This window comes from Polypterus senegalus, chromosome 16 (assembly GCF_016835505.1).
Source record: "Polypterus senegalus isolate Bchr_013 chromosome 16, ASM1683550v1, whole genome shotgun sequence".
NCBI classification, from domain to species: Eukaryota; Metazoa; Chordata; class Cladistia; order Polypteriformes; family Polypteridae; genus Polypterus; species Polypterus senegalus.
The window spans coordinates 102,999,714-103,014,239 of NC_053169.1; positions in this window are offsets into that span (position 1 = coordinate 102,999,714).

Sequence of the window (14,526 nt, forward strand, 5' to 3'; positions counted from 1 at the left end):
ATCGGGGCGCTCGAGAGACTGAGTGAGGAGTCCGAGTGTCTGGGCTTGTGGGGGTCCTGATAAAAACCAACAGCCAGGCCTTTAATGACCTCCTGGGCACGGCCATCAGCAGGGTGTCTGTCTGCGGAGAGAGTGTCGACCTTGTTGAGAGGTTTACTTACCTTGGCAGTGACATTCATGTGACTCTGGTGACTCTTCCTATGAAGTCAGCAGACAGATTGGGAGAGCATGGGGGGTCATGAGGTCACTTTAAAGGGGTGTGTGGCGCTCCCGATATCTGCAAAAGGACAAAGGTCCAAGTCTTTAGAGTCCTGGTGCTTCCTATCTGTGAGATATGGACGCTATCCAGTGACCTGAGATGAAGACTGGACTCCTTCATGTGTGTCTCTCTGGAAAATCCTTGGGAACCGCTGGTTTGACTTTGTGTTGCTCACGGAGTCCCGAATGAGGCACATGACCTGCATTGTGAGGGAGCGTCAGTTACGGCACTACGGCCATGTGGCGCGTTTTCCCGAGGGTGATCAGCTCGTAAGATCCTCATTGTTGGGGAGCCGAGTGGCTGGAGCAGGACAAGGGGCCGCCCACGTAACACCTGGCTGCGGCAGATAGAGGGTCATTTCTGGAGGGTAGGACTGGACTGTGTGTCTGCCTGGGGGGTTGCCAAACGGGACCCCGAGTTGTTTCGACATGTACTGGGTGCGGCAACGTGCTGGGCCAGTGCAGGCTCCCCAATTTGACTTGACTTGTGTCAGCATCCATATGAAAAAGCAGGTGCATCTTGTGTCTTTAGCCACTATTTCTATGTTGGTTTTCAGTGTTACAATAATTATGCATATAGAGAGAAAGAAATAAAAAAACAAACTTTTAGGTCTCAAAGTTTGAAAATGGGTGAGGTAGACAACACGAAAAGAACAAAATGGAAGGAGTCCTCCTTCTACGATGGCCTGAAGCAAAAACATACTTGAGTACAACACAGCTGTGTTTCCTAAATGGCAGATGGTCAGCTGATGCCGGCTTCCTGTTTGGGGCGTCTTTTATAGTCCATGGATAGGAGGGGGTGGAGTGGTTGTGACGTCATCGAGTGTGGGCGGGGCTTCTTCAAGCCTGGGAACAGGAGCGGACATGTTGGTGAGGTCAGTGCAGCCCTCGTTTCATTTCCTCCCAACTGCAACAAGGCTCACATAATAACAAAAGATATGTTATATAATATAGGCTTTGATTGCACTGAATACGTTCTATAGATATATAAACAGTATATTATCATGGATATTATATAGGTGTGTGTATGTAAATACAGCATAGAAGATATCATCAATTGTTATAGAATATACAGTAATATATTCAGTGAATTCTGTATATTGTATGTGTTTTAATTGTATAGTTTCTAAAAAATATATAAACAAAACATGTCTGTATATATAAAATATTCTATAATACAGATATATATATATAGAAAAGTATACATTGTATATATTCTGTATACTTTTATTAAATATAATCTATAAGTTTTCCATAAACATAAATAGTATACTATTTTATATCATGTATGTTATTATATATATAGTGAAGAACAGCACAGCCTGGGACAGATATCAAAAGAAATGACTGGAGCCCCAGCCACACAAAATTAGGCAATAGATAGATAGATAGATAGATAGATAGATAGATAGATAGATAGATAGTTTACCTTTTACCATTTGCTGAGCACATTTGAGCAGCGTGTACGTGACGCTGCATGAGCAGGACATGCGGGAGCAGCAGGATCAGTTCAGCCAGCCGCTCAGCTCCACTTTCATGGGTTACAGAGACACCAAGAGCGGGGGAGGGGCGAGCGGCCAAGGAGAAACGAGTCTGACAAATGAGTGGCTGCCACCTAGTGGTCAGCATGAGGAGTGCTCAGTGTCCTGGCAGCATGAGGATGCTGTGCTTATGAGGCGGGTCATCAAAAGTGAAGGGTCAAAACATTTGAAAAATGACCAGGTATTGCAATAGGTGGGCTCAGGCAACGACTGAACAAATTTCTGAAGGAAACAAGGGCTCTTTACTTCACAAAAGGCTTGACTCTTTTATTTTTAATAATCATTCATGCCAATGAATATTCAGTCTTGCAAATCACAGAAAATCACTTTAATATAGGGGTGCTTGTTCACCGTAAAATAATAAAAATATAAGAAAAAAGCGCTCATTCAGTATATGCTTGGGTAGGCGTGAGGTCCAGTTTTGCTTTCTTGAACTTCTTTGAATTACTCCCTTTGTGCCAATTCATGCCAACTTAACATCACCCATACGAGAACACCTGAAATGATGCCAGGCAGACACAAAATTCAACTTGGAAACTCAGCTGGGCTGAGACTATCAATCAATCAATCAATCAATCAATCAGGAATAATGGTGGGCTGGGACAGACAGTGGTTACTACTACTACTACTAATTCTACTTTATATTGTATATACTACTACTAATAATAATAATAGTAATTCTTTTGTTATATACTACTACTACTACTACTATAATAATAATAATAATAATAATTGTATATAACTACTATACTACTACTACTACTACCATTCTACTGTAATAATTAATATATATATACTACTACTAATAACAATAATACTAATTCTACTTGTATATTGTACTACTACTACTACCACTAACAATAATAATAATTCTTTATTATATATACTACTACTATTACTACTACTACTACTAATTCTACTGTATATTGTATATACTACTACTACTAATAATAATAATAATAATTCTATATTGTATATACTACTACTAATAATAATAATAATACTAACAGTAACTCTTTTCTTACAACAGTAGACCATTAAACATTACACCTCACTGGTAAAGCACTGGAAATGACTTTTGCGATATTTAAGGACCAATTATTATTACTGCTGGCCAGAGAAAGGCTGCGCTCTCTCATTTCGCTTTCAAAGGCTAAAGTTCTTCTAACAGAGAAACTGGTGAGGATCGCCGCTGGCGCAGCAATGCAGCCAAAGCCCCGCCGATATTTACACCAGCAGGCTCATGCTTGGGGTCTGAGTATCACATAAGGATTTCAGTTACAGGATTAAACGGCAGAGTTTTATTGAAATTCCAGTGTATAAAACAGATTTATGCTCTCTGATCACTAACTTAAAACGAGTGTCTTCTGCCTAAATGGAGCGCACTAAGCCCTTTATCTTGGCGAAACACAATTGCAATGTCCAGTCTAAAGCAGTCCCGATTGTTCACTCCCAAATGTCTAATATTGAATGCTGATGCACGACTCAAGGAGTGATAATCGTCCCTCCAGTCAGTGGTGTGCTGCGGCGCACGGGGTGCTACTCTGAGCCTTTATCTACCACCATGCAGACTTTAGATGTTCGGAGACGCGACGTGATGCCCTGTGTTGCTTTTCTGATGACAAATATAATTCCAATTAGATCTAATTACAAGTTGTGAGCAAGCAAAGCGTATCGGACTCAAACTGCGGTGAATCGATGATATTGTCATACAAGAACGCTATGCTGCTTCAGGCTGTGATGGGTGGCTTAAGAGCAAATTCAATTATTTTGTTAATCTTTATATTATTTGACATATACCGGAAGCTTTACACTTTGAAGGCAAATGCTTTGAAAGTTTCCAACACTGAAAGTTATGCCAATTTGGGGCAGCACAATGGCATGGTCTGCGATGGACTGGCGTCCTGTGCCAGCCGGGATGGGCCCCAGCAGCCCAACTGAGACCCTGGTCTGGATTAAGAGAGTCAGAACTTGACATGACAATGGTACAGTGCAGCAAGAGGGCACTCACAGTTGGGCCGATGTGTGGTGGCCATACACATGAAGGACCAGCATCTTCAGTTTAACACAAACCTGGCCGAGAGTGAGACCACAAGAGACGAGAGCAAACAGAATGGCGTCCCACACGACAGAACACTGTGGGCTTGTTGTGCCAAGCTGAGGATGCGTTGACATCCAGAAGACTGAACATGGAGCACTGAGTGTACCGTAATAGAAAATCGTAAAATAAAACAGAATTGAGAAAATAAAAGTCTCAGTAGTTAAAAAAACTCAAGGGGTGACTTGTGCTGATCAAACATTTGTAAGGTGGCATCCATAAATACAGACAACCAAATGTAGACCAATGGACTAAAAATCATAACATTAAAGAAAATGAAAAAATAAAAATCCCATCTAGGCATTGCCATGCACTTGTGCTTGGAGACCACCTTCTTGGTACTGGTGAGGTAAGCAGTTCCACCCCAGGACCAGAGGGGGCGCTGACACTAACAGTATCTTCTATTTTCCCCCGTAGCACCGAAAAGCTGCCCAAGCAGGACGCTAGTTCTGCCCACAATGATCAGAGAAGACTCCTCCCCTTCCGGCGCCAGCACTGTATAAGGGCACCGCCCAGGTAAGGTGGCGCCAGCATTGGCCCACGGTACGAGAAGGACAGCCCTCCATCTCTGTTGCTATGACTACTCTTTTGCAGGGCTGAGCGGACACTAGCCGAATCTTCTTGGTAGTTTTGTTATAACGTAAAGAGGGGGCCCGGCTGGTACCCCAACCTTCTGCCTGCCTACCCAAGTCTGCTTTCCTGGCCACATCACAGCACAAAAACTCAAAGGATGACTCAACAAACCCAAGGCCAAGCTGAGGATGGGGTGACGCCGATAAGACACTAGATTAGATTGGATTTGTCCCCAAGGGAAAATGAACAGAGTGCAATGGAAGATGACAACATGAACCTTGAATGAAAACTCAAAGCGTGTCATAGCCCGTGCACGCATGAACAAGGCCAATGAAGATGGTGGCACATCACGTGACTTCTAATCAGCGAGGATTGCAAACTTAGCAGATTACACGACAGGACAACCAACCACTCTGCTCTACATCGAAGTCTGAGATGGCTTTCCAGCACAGTTTCACAAACTCTGTCCTTTCTCTGACATGCCGGTGCTCCAAGAATTACAGGCGCATCAATTTCAGTTCCGTTCTTAACCCTTTGGATTTTTTTTTCTCACTTTTCTCAAGTTTTGTTGTGGAATGTAAATCACAAGACGGTCAAGTCGGCCTTTCGTGTGTCAGGTCCACGTCACGCGTGCTCCTCATTCTGTCCTTCTGGCAGAGCACTCGCTGGTTCTCAGCTCTCGTATGCACAGAGTCCACGGCCACAATGGAAGACAATCAGTCGTGTTGGATCGAGTCACTGGGAATGCTGGACTATACAACGTCAGCAGCTGCCTCCAATTCATTAAGATTATGTAAATAGCCGGAAAAGTGGAGACAGGGCCGTAAAACAATGCCACGCATAGCTTAATATTTAGCGAACAATACGCTACACCATGGAGAATATCAATCAAAGTGTTGTAATGTTAAAAGGCAGGTGTTATATCACTGAGCTCACCATTTGAAGAGTTGAATTGGATAATCCTAGGGCCTGCAGCAAATCAGAAAGACAGCACAGAAAACATTCAAGGTTAGGTGGACCCCCTTTGGTTATTGTTTCTCCATTCCATATCTGGTAACAATCATTATTATTACAATATTGTAGTGCTTTTCTGAGAGGGGGTAGCATGGTGGTGCAGGGGGTAGCGCTGCTGCCTCACAGTAAGGAGACCCTTAAGGCAGCGTTTCTCAACCTTTAAGTATTTGTGACCCGAGTTTTCATAACAGTTTTAATTGCCCCCCCTAAGATTTTTTTGAAATGTAGATGAATATTTTATTATACCTACTTAACTTTTATCGACGTTTATCTAACTCTGTATTTATTGTTCTAGTATCAGAAGTTAATTTGTTTTGGTTTCAACAGATGTTTTTTTCATATTTTTGATTCTTGTTTTGTTTTTTTTCACATCTTTGTGCCCCCCCTTTTGTTACTTCGCGCCCCCCTAGGGGTGTCTGCCCCACAGGTTGAGAACCACTGGTGTAAGGGTTCGCTTCCCGGGTGCCCACTGTGTGGAGTTTGCATGTTCTCCCCGTGTTTCCTCCCACAGTCCAAAGACATGCAGGTTAGGTGATCCTAAATTGTCCCTAGTGTGGGTGTGGGTGTGTGTGTGTGCCCGGCGGTGGGCTGGCGCCCTGCCCGGCGTTTGTTTCCTGCCTTGCACCCTGTGCTGGCTGAGATTGGCTCCAGCAGACCCCGGTGACCCTGTGTTAGGATGTAGCGGGTTGGAAAATGTCTGACTGACTTTTCTGAGAGGGAAAGCACATCAACCAGCACCAACGTGTAGCACCCACCTGGATGATGTGATGGCAGCCAGTATTGCGCCAGTACACTCACCACACATTAGCCATTAGGTGGTGAAAGGGTGAGAGAGAGAGAGTGTGAGCCAATTAGAGACAGGGAATGATTAAGGGGGCTGAATGACCGAGCCATGGTGGGTAATTTAGCCTGAACATTGTGATGCACCCCGTTCTTGTTGAAAGATGACCAGGGATCACATCATATGCAATATCAAGTAGGAGATGTAAGCCTCTGGTGAACTGGGATTCTACCACTGAATCATCTATTGGGGAGATAATTAAAAAAGTAGCAATAATGGCAAACAAATCTTATTATTTGAGAACACAATATGCACAAAAACATGTGAATGAATGAAAGAGTAACCATGCAGTTAGTATGTGAGGTGTAATCCCATGTTATGTATGACGTCGCTTGCTGATGCGACTGGACGCACTGCATGTTGACCTGGACACCTCCAGCTCTGGGGGGACACAAAGTCTTCAAAAGGCACGCGACGTAAAGCATGGAGGTTTAACGTGGAGACAAATCTTTACTTTACTGTCACTCTACAGCGTTACTTATCTTAGTTTTAGGTCTCAAGGATTCATTTGGACCTTTAAAAATGCAAGATTAACCCTTTAAATTCAGCCATTGTTTTAGAGCTGCCGGCGGGACCGAACAATAAAAAAATGAAAACTGTATAAACTCAATGTTTCCTTATTGCAACAGCTAAAATAGTGTTTTTCCATTAAAATGTCGTATCACTCTGCCGCACGCCAATGTTTTTCTTTCTCCCCTCAAACAGATAGATAGATACTGCAGATAAATACTTTATTAATCCCAAGGGGAAACTCACAGCTGCAGCCAATGGATTTCTTGAGCATCCTGAGTCAGTTGTGTACAATTTGATGGACAGGCTGTCATCTACTGAATGAGGTGGCTGTTTCAACTTTCAAACGATACACATCCCACCCATCCATTCATCCATCCATTACCCAACCCTAACGACAGGGTCAAGGGGGTCTGCTGTAGCCAGTCCCAGCCAACACAGGGCACAAGGCAGGAAACAAACCCCAGACAGGGTGCCAGCCCACCACAGGGCACACACACACACACACACACACACTAGGGACAATTTAGGATCGCCAATGCACCCAACCTGCATGTCTTTGGACTGTGGGAGGAAACACGGGGAGAACATGCAAACTCCACGCAGGGAGGACCCGGTAGGCGAACCCTTAAGGGTCTCCTAGCTGTGAGACAGCAGCGCTACCCACTGCACCACCGTGCCACCGATACACATCCCTAATGTATATATTTCAGAATTTGTTTAAGACATTCTTGAATCTTGCAACAACTGGCGTTCCAGTATGGATGCTGCCACACACTCTCAGGGCTCATTTGACTGTAGTTCCACTCCTGAACGAGGGTTGGCGCTGTCACCGAATGGCTCTCCTCATTTTTCACCTGCAGATCCGATGATCGCTAGCGAGACAAGGCATGACATCCCCTCTGGTGTGTCCTGCCCACCGACCCCTTAATTGGCTCCACTGCCATCTGCTGGCAGCCTCCTGCTAGACTCGCCCGTTTTGAAACGGATGTTAATCATTTTGTTAGATAGATAGATAGATAGATAGATAGATAGATAGATAGATAGATAGATAGATAGATAGATAGATAGATAGATACTTTATTAATCCCATGGGGAAATTCACATAATCCAGCAGCAGTATACTGATACAAAGAAACAATATTAAATTAAATAGTAATAAAAATGAAAAAAATGAAAATAAAAAATGTAAATAATGTTATTTCGTGTTTGCCTACACTTTGTGCTCTCGCTGTCTCGCCTTTTATTACACAGCGCCGTGTTATTTCATTTTCACCTGCGTATCTTCTGATAGAGTAAGATTTGCCCTTCACAATGATGCTTAGGCCTGGGGTCTTCCAGGATGGATATTTCATTCTAAAAGCAGAGAAGATGAATTCTGTTTCTTGAACCCCTTCAAAGAAGTGAAACAAGACCATTCACCACAATTTCCGTTTCCCCTGGGTGATCCTGACACGTTCACTGGCACTTTCAGAATGTTTGGAAGTTTATTTCAAAGTCTGTGAGAATGCTAACTAACATTCAAAGGGCATTTTTTGGTAAAATGGTTCCTGAATGTTGCACCTTATTCTGCTGTAATGTATGTGCCCAGCTTTATCTAATTCTCAGGCTGTAAACATTCTGAAAGAAGAATATCTGAGCTTTACTTGAATGTATAAAACATGTATATTGAGTGAAGGATGATAACGTTATGGCCAGATAAATCCGAGTAGCAGAAGGTTTAAAGGGTGTGGTGGATTGCCGGCATTTCACTCCGGCCCTCAACCCCAGGCCGCCAGGAGGAGCTCTCCCGACAGCATGATCGTGCCCCGAGTTCCAGCAGGGCATCATGGACTATGTAGTGTTTGTACACAGCCCTGCTGGATACCTTGGGGGCCACCAGGCGTCGCTGTAGGGGGGCTCGTAGGCTCTTATGTGCCCTATAACCCGGGAGTGCGCACGGTCACGTGACAGGAAGAAACGACGTGCTCCCGGGTTGAAGAAAAGGACTATTTACCCTGACCCGGAAGGAATAAGGACTTGTGGACTGTTGGGCAGGAACACCTCCGGGTCAGGGAATATAAAAGGGCTGTGGGAGCTCCCAGACGATGAGCTGAGTTGGGAAGCAGGGTGGCTAAGCGTCTGGGAGTGGAGGATTGGTTTATTGTTATTGTTGTTATTGGAGTATTGAGAATTGTGGAGAGGAGCGTGCTTTGTGCACTTTATTATTATAATAAATATCATCTTTGGACTTTTACCTGGTGTCTGACGTATAGTCTGAGGGTACAAGGGTGCGAGAAGCACTTAATCTATTACAAGGATTAACGTCTCTACACTGACAGGCACACAGCAGTCACCGAGTGATCAAATTCTCGGACGTTCAAATTGGTTGAATTGTGGCTCCTGGTGACAGTACGCTTAGGTCTCCTCTCCAGCTGATTGGAAGTGGACGGCTTTCTGCTGGGCTGTCGTCCGATTTGAGCGTCACGTTCCTCGAATGGACCTTCCTTAAAGAACGATAAGATCGCTTTCATCCTCCAGCTCACATGCCAGCGCTTGTCAAAGCAGCCTGGTATATCTGGGGCATGTTCTAATCAGACGGGCGCGGACCCCCCCTCCCCACCTCAGCTGTTCAGCTTCTCAGTTCTAAGTCATCCATTGCACTGCATTAGAAAAATTAATTCCATTTTTTCAAATGCATTTTCATCTTTGCCAAAAAGAAACGAACAAAAAAACAAAAAGCTTTTTGTGCGACTGTAGGGATTAAGAGGTTACCCTCCAGGACATAAGGAGACTCTCCTTTTCTCATCAAGGAAATCAATTTCTCTTAAAATAATACATTCTTGAGACACGTGCTCAAAAAAAAAATGATCTCCTATGAAGAGAATAAGAGGTAAAGAGGATCAGGATGAATTATAATCTACCACACTCACACATCAGCCATTCACGTCGTAATTCCACATAAACGGAGGATTTACATATTTAAGATTAAATGGGTGAAGAGCCCCCGTGTATGAACAGTTCAGAGGGGTCCTCGTCGGGTCGACTTTATGGGGGGATTTGTTTAGAGATCTTCGTCATCCATCTTAGGCTTTCCGTTCTTTTAGAAGCAGCCCTGGCACAGCACTGGATGGCCGTTCTGCTGAGGACCTGTGGCTTCAGATCTCTCCTGACGGCGGTCACTGTGGCGTTTGTCTCCACTCTGAACTTTAACTTACTTCTCCTGCAGATGTTTTCACCCTTTTGGTGATTCTGAGGACAAGGCGTCCAATTCCCATGTGTCTTTTGTCAATCACTTTCACAATAATGTCATAATTGTCGGGATTTTGGGTGCCAGACCAGGGAAGCCACCACTTTTGTGCTCTTGTTATTGATATGCAAGTCTGGTTGCTAGGGGCGTGGCTTCAGGAGTTAGGAAAAGGAGGTCAAAGTTCATCTGAAGCAATCATTTCCTGTCCATGTCCTCGCATGTTTCTGTGGCGATGACCACTTGGCAACGTTTTTCGACTACAATTCTCGTGTTTGGTGGTGACATTTTGGATTCTCTTCCCAGTTTTGACCCGTGCTTGTCTCGTTTCCTGGTCTCTCTCTTATTCAGTTCAGGAATAGCACGGCGTTTACAGATTCTCACCTGTCCGTCTCCATCCCATGTTTGGCAAATTGGAGGCCTGCAGGATGGATTGGCACCACAGCACCAAAACCTTGTGGCACTCCAAGTCAGGGCAAAGGAATAAGCAGGCTCAGAATACACAGGGGTGCAAGAATCAATCGCGCCATGAAGGAAGTAAGGCGACACGGGGACAGATGTCCTAAAATATAATCGATCCAAATCTGGACTTTGATACCACCGACACGTCCAGATGCCCAGCAGTATGGCCTCTAGCTGGAAACTTCAATTCAAATTGTGCATTGGGACAAAATTGTCCAGTGAAATTCTTCATTGTGGGTGTTAATCAGCATACAGTGAATCTCCAGTAGACTCACCTCACCTCTGAGCTTCTGTCTTCTTCACCTGAGATAACTCCCTGACCCCCAAAAATCCCACTCATAATTAGAGGAGATCCATCGGTGTCATGGGCGCTGATCACGAGAACACGGGGGGCTAAGGAACCCACAGAGCCAAGGACTGAAGCAACGGGGCAGAGAATCAAACACACAGCTCTGTTATTGAGCTCTTCAGTGGAGCAAAATGGACGTCTTGGGGGTGAGGAATATTCTCTGAACGCTTAGCCTTTTCCACAGAACACCATGTCGGTCATCTCTTTCAGGCCACAATGGCAAACACAAAGGAATCACCCCATGAAAGGGAAATTATCTGAGCAGTGTACTGCACTTACTATTCATTCAATCAATCAATCAATCAATCAATCAATCAATCAATCAGTCAGTTAGTTAATCTATCAATCAACTTATCAATCGTCTTTATTTAATCCACTAGAGCACTGTTACTTCTTCGGACTTCCTCAATGAATCCGTCTTCAGTACAGCACTGCTGCTTAGTGTCCATAAATGAGTAAATCTACATCAGTCTTTATTTAATAGGCAGTTGGACTATAAATTCCACTTGAACTGAAACTTGAACTTGGATTGATCATTTACAGGAATTGTTCAGTCAACCAATCACTCACTCACTCAATCAATCAATCAATCAATCAATCAATCAATAGAGTGCACACTAAACCTCACTGTCACTCAAAATGAATTCATTTATTCAGTCAGTCAGTCAGTCAGTCAGTCAGTCATTATCCAACCCGCTTTATCCTAACACAGGGTCACAAGGGTCTGCTGGAGCCAATCCCAGTCAACGCAGGGCAGAAGGCAGGAAACAAACCTCGGGCAGGGCGCCAGCCCACAACAGGGCACACACACACCCACCAAGCACACACTGGGGACAATTTAGGATCGCCAATCCACCTAACCTGCATGTCTTTGGACTGTGGGAGGAAACCCACGCAGACACGGGGAGAACATGCAGACTCCACACAGGGAGGACCTGGGAAGTGAACCCAGACAGGTCTCCTACCACTGCGCCACCGTGCCACCCCTAATTAATTTATTGTTCAATCAAATTGTTTTTATTTTAATTATTTACTTTGAATGATTCCATCGAATTGGTTTTATTTTAAAATATGCCCGATGCTTAGCCAATTTAAAGTAATAACTCAGCTAATAGGCGAATCAGTCAGTCTTCATTTTCACACATCGGCCTGTCAGTCTTTAGACCTCGCTAATCATTCGATTGCTCGATATTTAGTTGACAATTGGCCCTTAGTTTCCATAAATTGGATTATCAATCGACAAATCAATCAATCAGTTGCTGTGTATTAATTAAGCACTGACAGCAGACCTGAGGGCGGCTCATCGTATCAAGGGGCCGAGTCTGCATGTCCTCCCCGTGTTCGTGTGGATTTGCTCAGGTGAAGTGTGCTTGGGGTCCGTGGCGCGGTCAGCTCTGACGGCCGCAGGGTGGGGCTTGATGGGAGGTCGACTGACCGCTCGTTCTCGTGTGTAAGTGCAGCCATGGAGCTGCGCTCAGCTACACTCACAAGGCCACCAAGAATAATTCTGAAAAGACGAGAGGAAGGAGACATCAAGGAATGGAGGGCAACAAAGAGCAGAATCGGGTGGTGCAGCCAGTGCAGGTGAGAGGAGGCGATTGGTGGGGATGCCCCGCGGGTATTAAAGGAAGGTGTAGAGGACTGTAGACAGCCACAAGGAAACTAAAGAGGATGTAAGGGGGTGTAAGGCGACTTAAGGGGAACGGCCGAGTAACATGAGGCTCGAGGAAGGCACCGTGAATGTCATTTTGATTTGAGAGATCTGGACTTGTCTAGCGGTGTTGTCGGTTCAAGGTCAGCCCACACGTCTAATCGGTGTTATTCACGGAGCCTTTCTATACTTCTGCTCCTATTGTGCCATTGTGAATATTTGTGAGGCACTTGGAGGATTAAAGGCACCATACAAATAAACGAATAAATCAAAAGCAGCAGCGTCATTCCAGTCGGCCTCTGTCTCCGTACTGCCCTTCCTTCTTTTATCCCAAGGATGTTTCATCAAGTGCCACCTGTCCCGGTACATTGTGACACTGCAATTCAGGCCACAAGGCTCTGCCGCTGCCTTCTTAATGCGCACCTTTATTTTGTCACCTCTGTAAAGAACAATGGCAGTTACAGCCGACTCAACAGACTCTTTGTCATCCTGAATTATTAATTGACGACTTTTGTTGTGTGTTCTTTCACGGCACTTCCTTTCATTTTCTTATGGCAGTGAACACGTAAAGGTGAGGATAAGCAATCAATCTTCATTTCACGAGCCTCCTTTCATAAAGAACATCATAATGCGCTTTACGGGTAAACCATAATAGAAGCTGCGCCCGCAGTTGTGCCACTTTGTCTAATTATTTAGCTCCTCTGTAGCTTCAAGGCAAACCTCCTCCTGACACAGCAGACCAAATGCTGTCAGGGCCGTCGCTTTGAGTGAGTTCAAGTGGCACTGCCGCCGTCTGCCAAAGCCCGTCTTTAACGTTCTAGAATCTTCTATGCAGTTTTCAAGTGGTGGGACACCACACTGTCCAAAACTGTGAAGCACAAATGGGAGAAGGGGAACCACGCAAAAGCCCAGGCACAAAACACAAACTTAATATACTTAAGAATATGGAGATCAAGAAAAGTCAAAACTCATTAAAACAGCAAAAGGAATCTAAGGTGCCTCGTAAGTCACAACCCTAAAAGTGAACCAAAGATCTGAAAGAATGGAATTAAAAAACAAAAGTGAGAGCAAAAGTCCAAGAAACCAACAGTCCAACAAACGCGTGCAAATCACCTGCTAGGAAAATCAAGTAATGGGGGGGGGACACACTGTGCTGGTGTTTTGTAAAACTCCTAACTGGGAGAGCAAAACCAAAGCGCGAAGTTGGAAAAACAAAGTCGACGATTGCCGACCAGAGCTTTCGAATTAATAAAGATAAAGAGAACTGAAGAGTTTGGGCGAATCCACCATCCTGGACAAGGGGCCTAGCGCCGCTCTGGCTTCAATAGCATCAGGCTAGTGAGGTCACGTGACACAGCATCCAGGGGCGTGGCCTAGCAACGGAACTCACCAAATGGAAAAACTTAAAATGCATTTTTTAGAACATTAAACTAAACCTAGGAATAAGAAATAGTGGATTCTTTAGCATGAAAAACACCAAAAAGGGCAAAATCACGTCAACAATTCTCAAAACGCGTGAGCCCATGGCAGCAGTGTTGGGATTCTGTTCCTTTAATGGTTTTTCTGGTCCTATTAGTGTTCCTTTTGAACCTTCCAGTGTTTATTATTTAGAGTTCAATTCTACTTTAGCTTTAAGTTTCATTTTCTTTATTTACAGGACGCCATTTTGTTCCCTGTCACGCGATGAGATCACTGCTACTCGTGATGTCCTGATCCTTCCGGTATAAATACAAGGGGCGATTCCATTGTTTGATATCCCCTGGTGACTAAAAACTCAAATTTCTAGTTAGTTTTACAAATAATAAGAGATTGTTTCAGTTTAATGTGTGGGCGGCACGGTGGCGCAGTGGGTAGCGCTGCTGCCTCGCAGTTAGGAGACCAGGGTTCGCTTCCTGGGTCCTTCCTGTGTGGAGTTTGCATGTTCTCCACGTGTCTGTGTGGGTTTCCTCCCACAGTCCAAAGACATGCAGGTTGTCCCTTGGTGTGTGTGTGTGTGTGTGTGT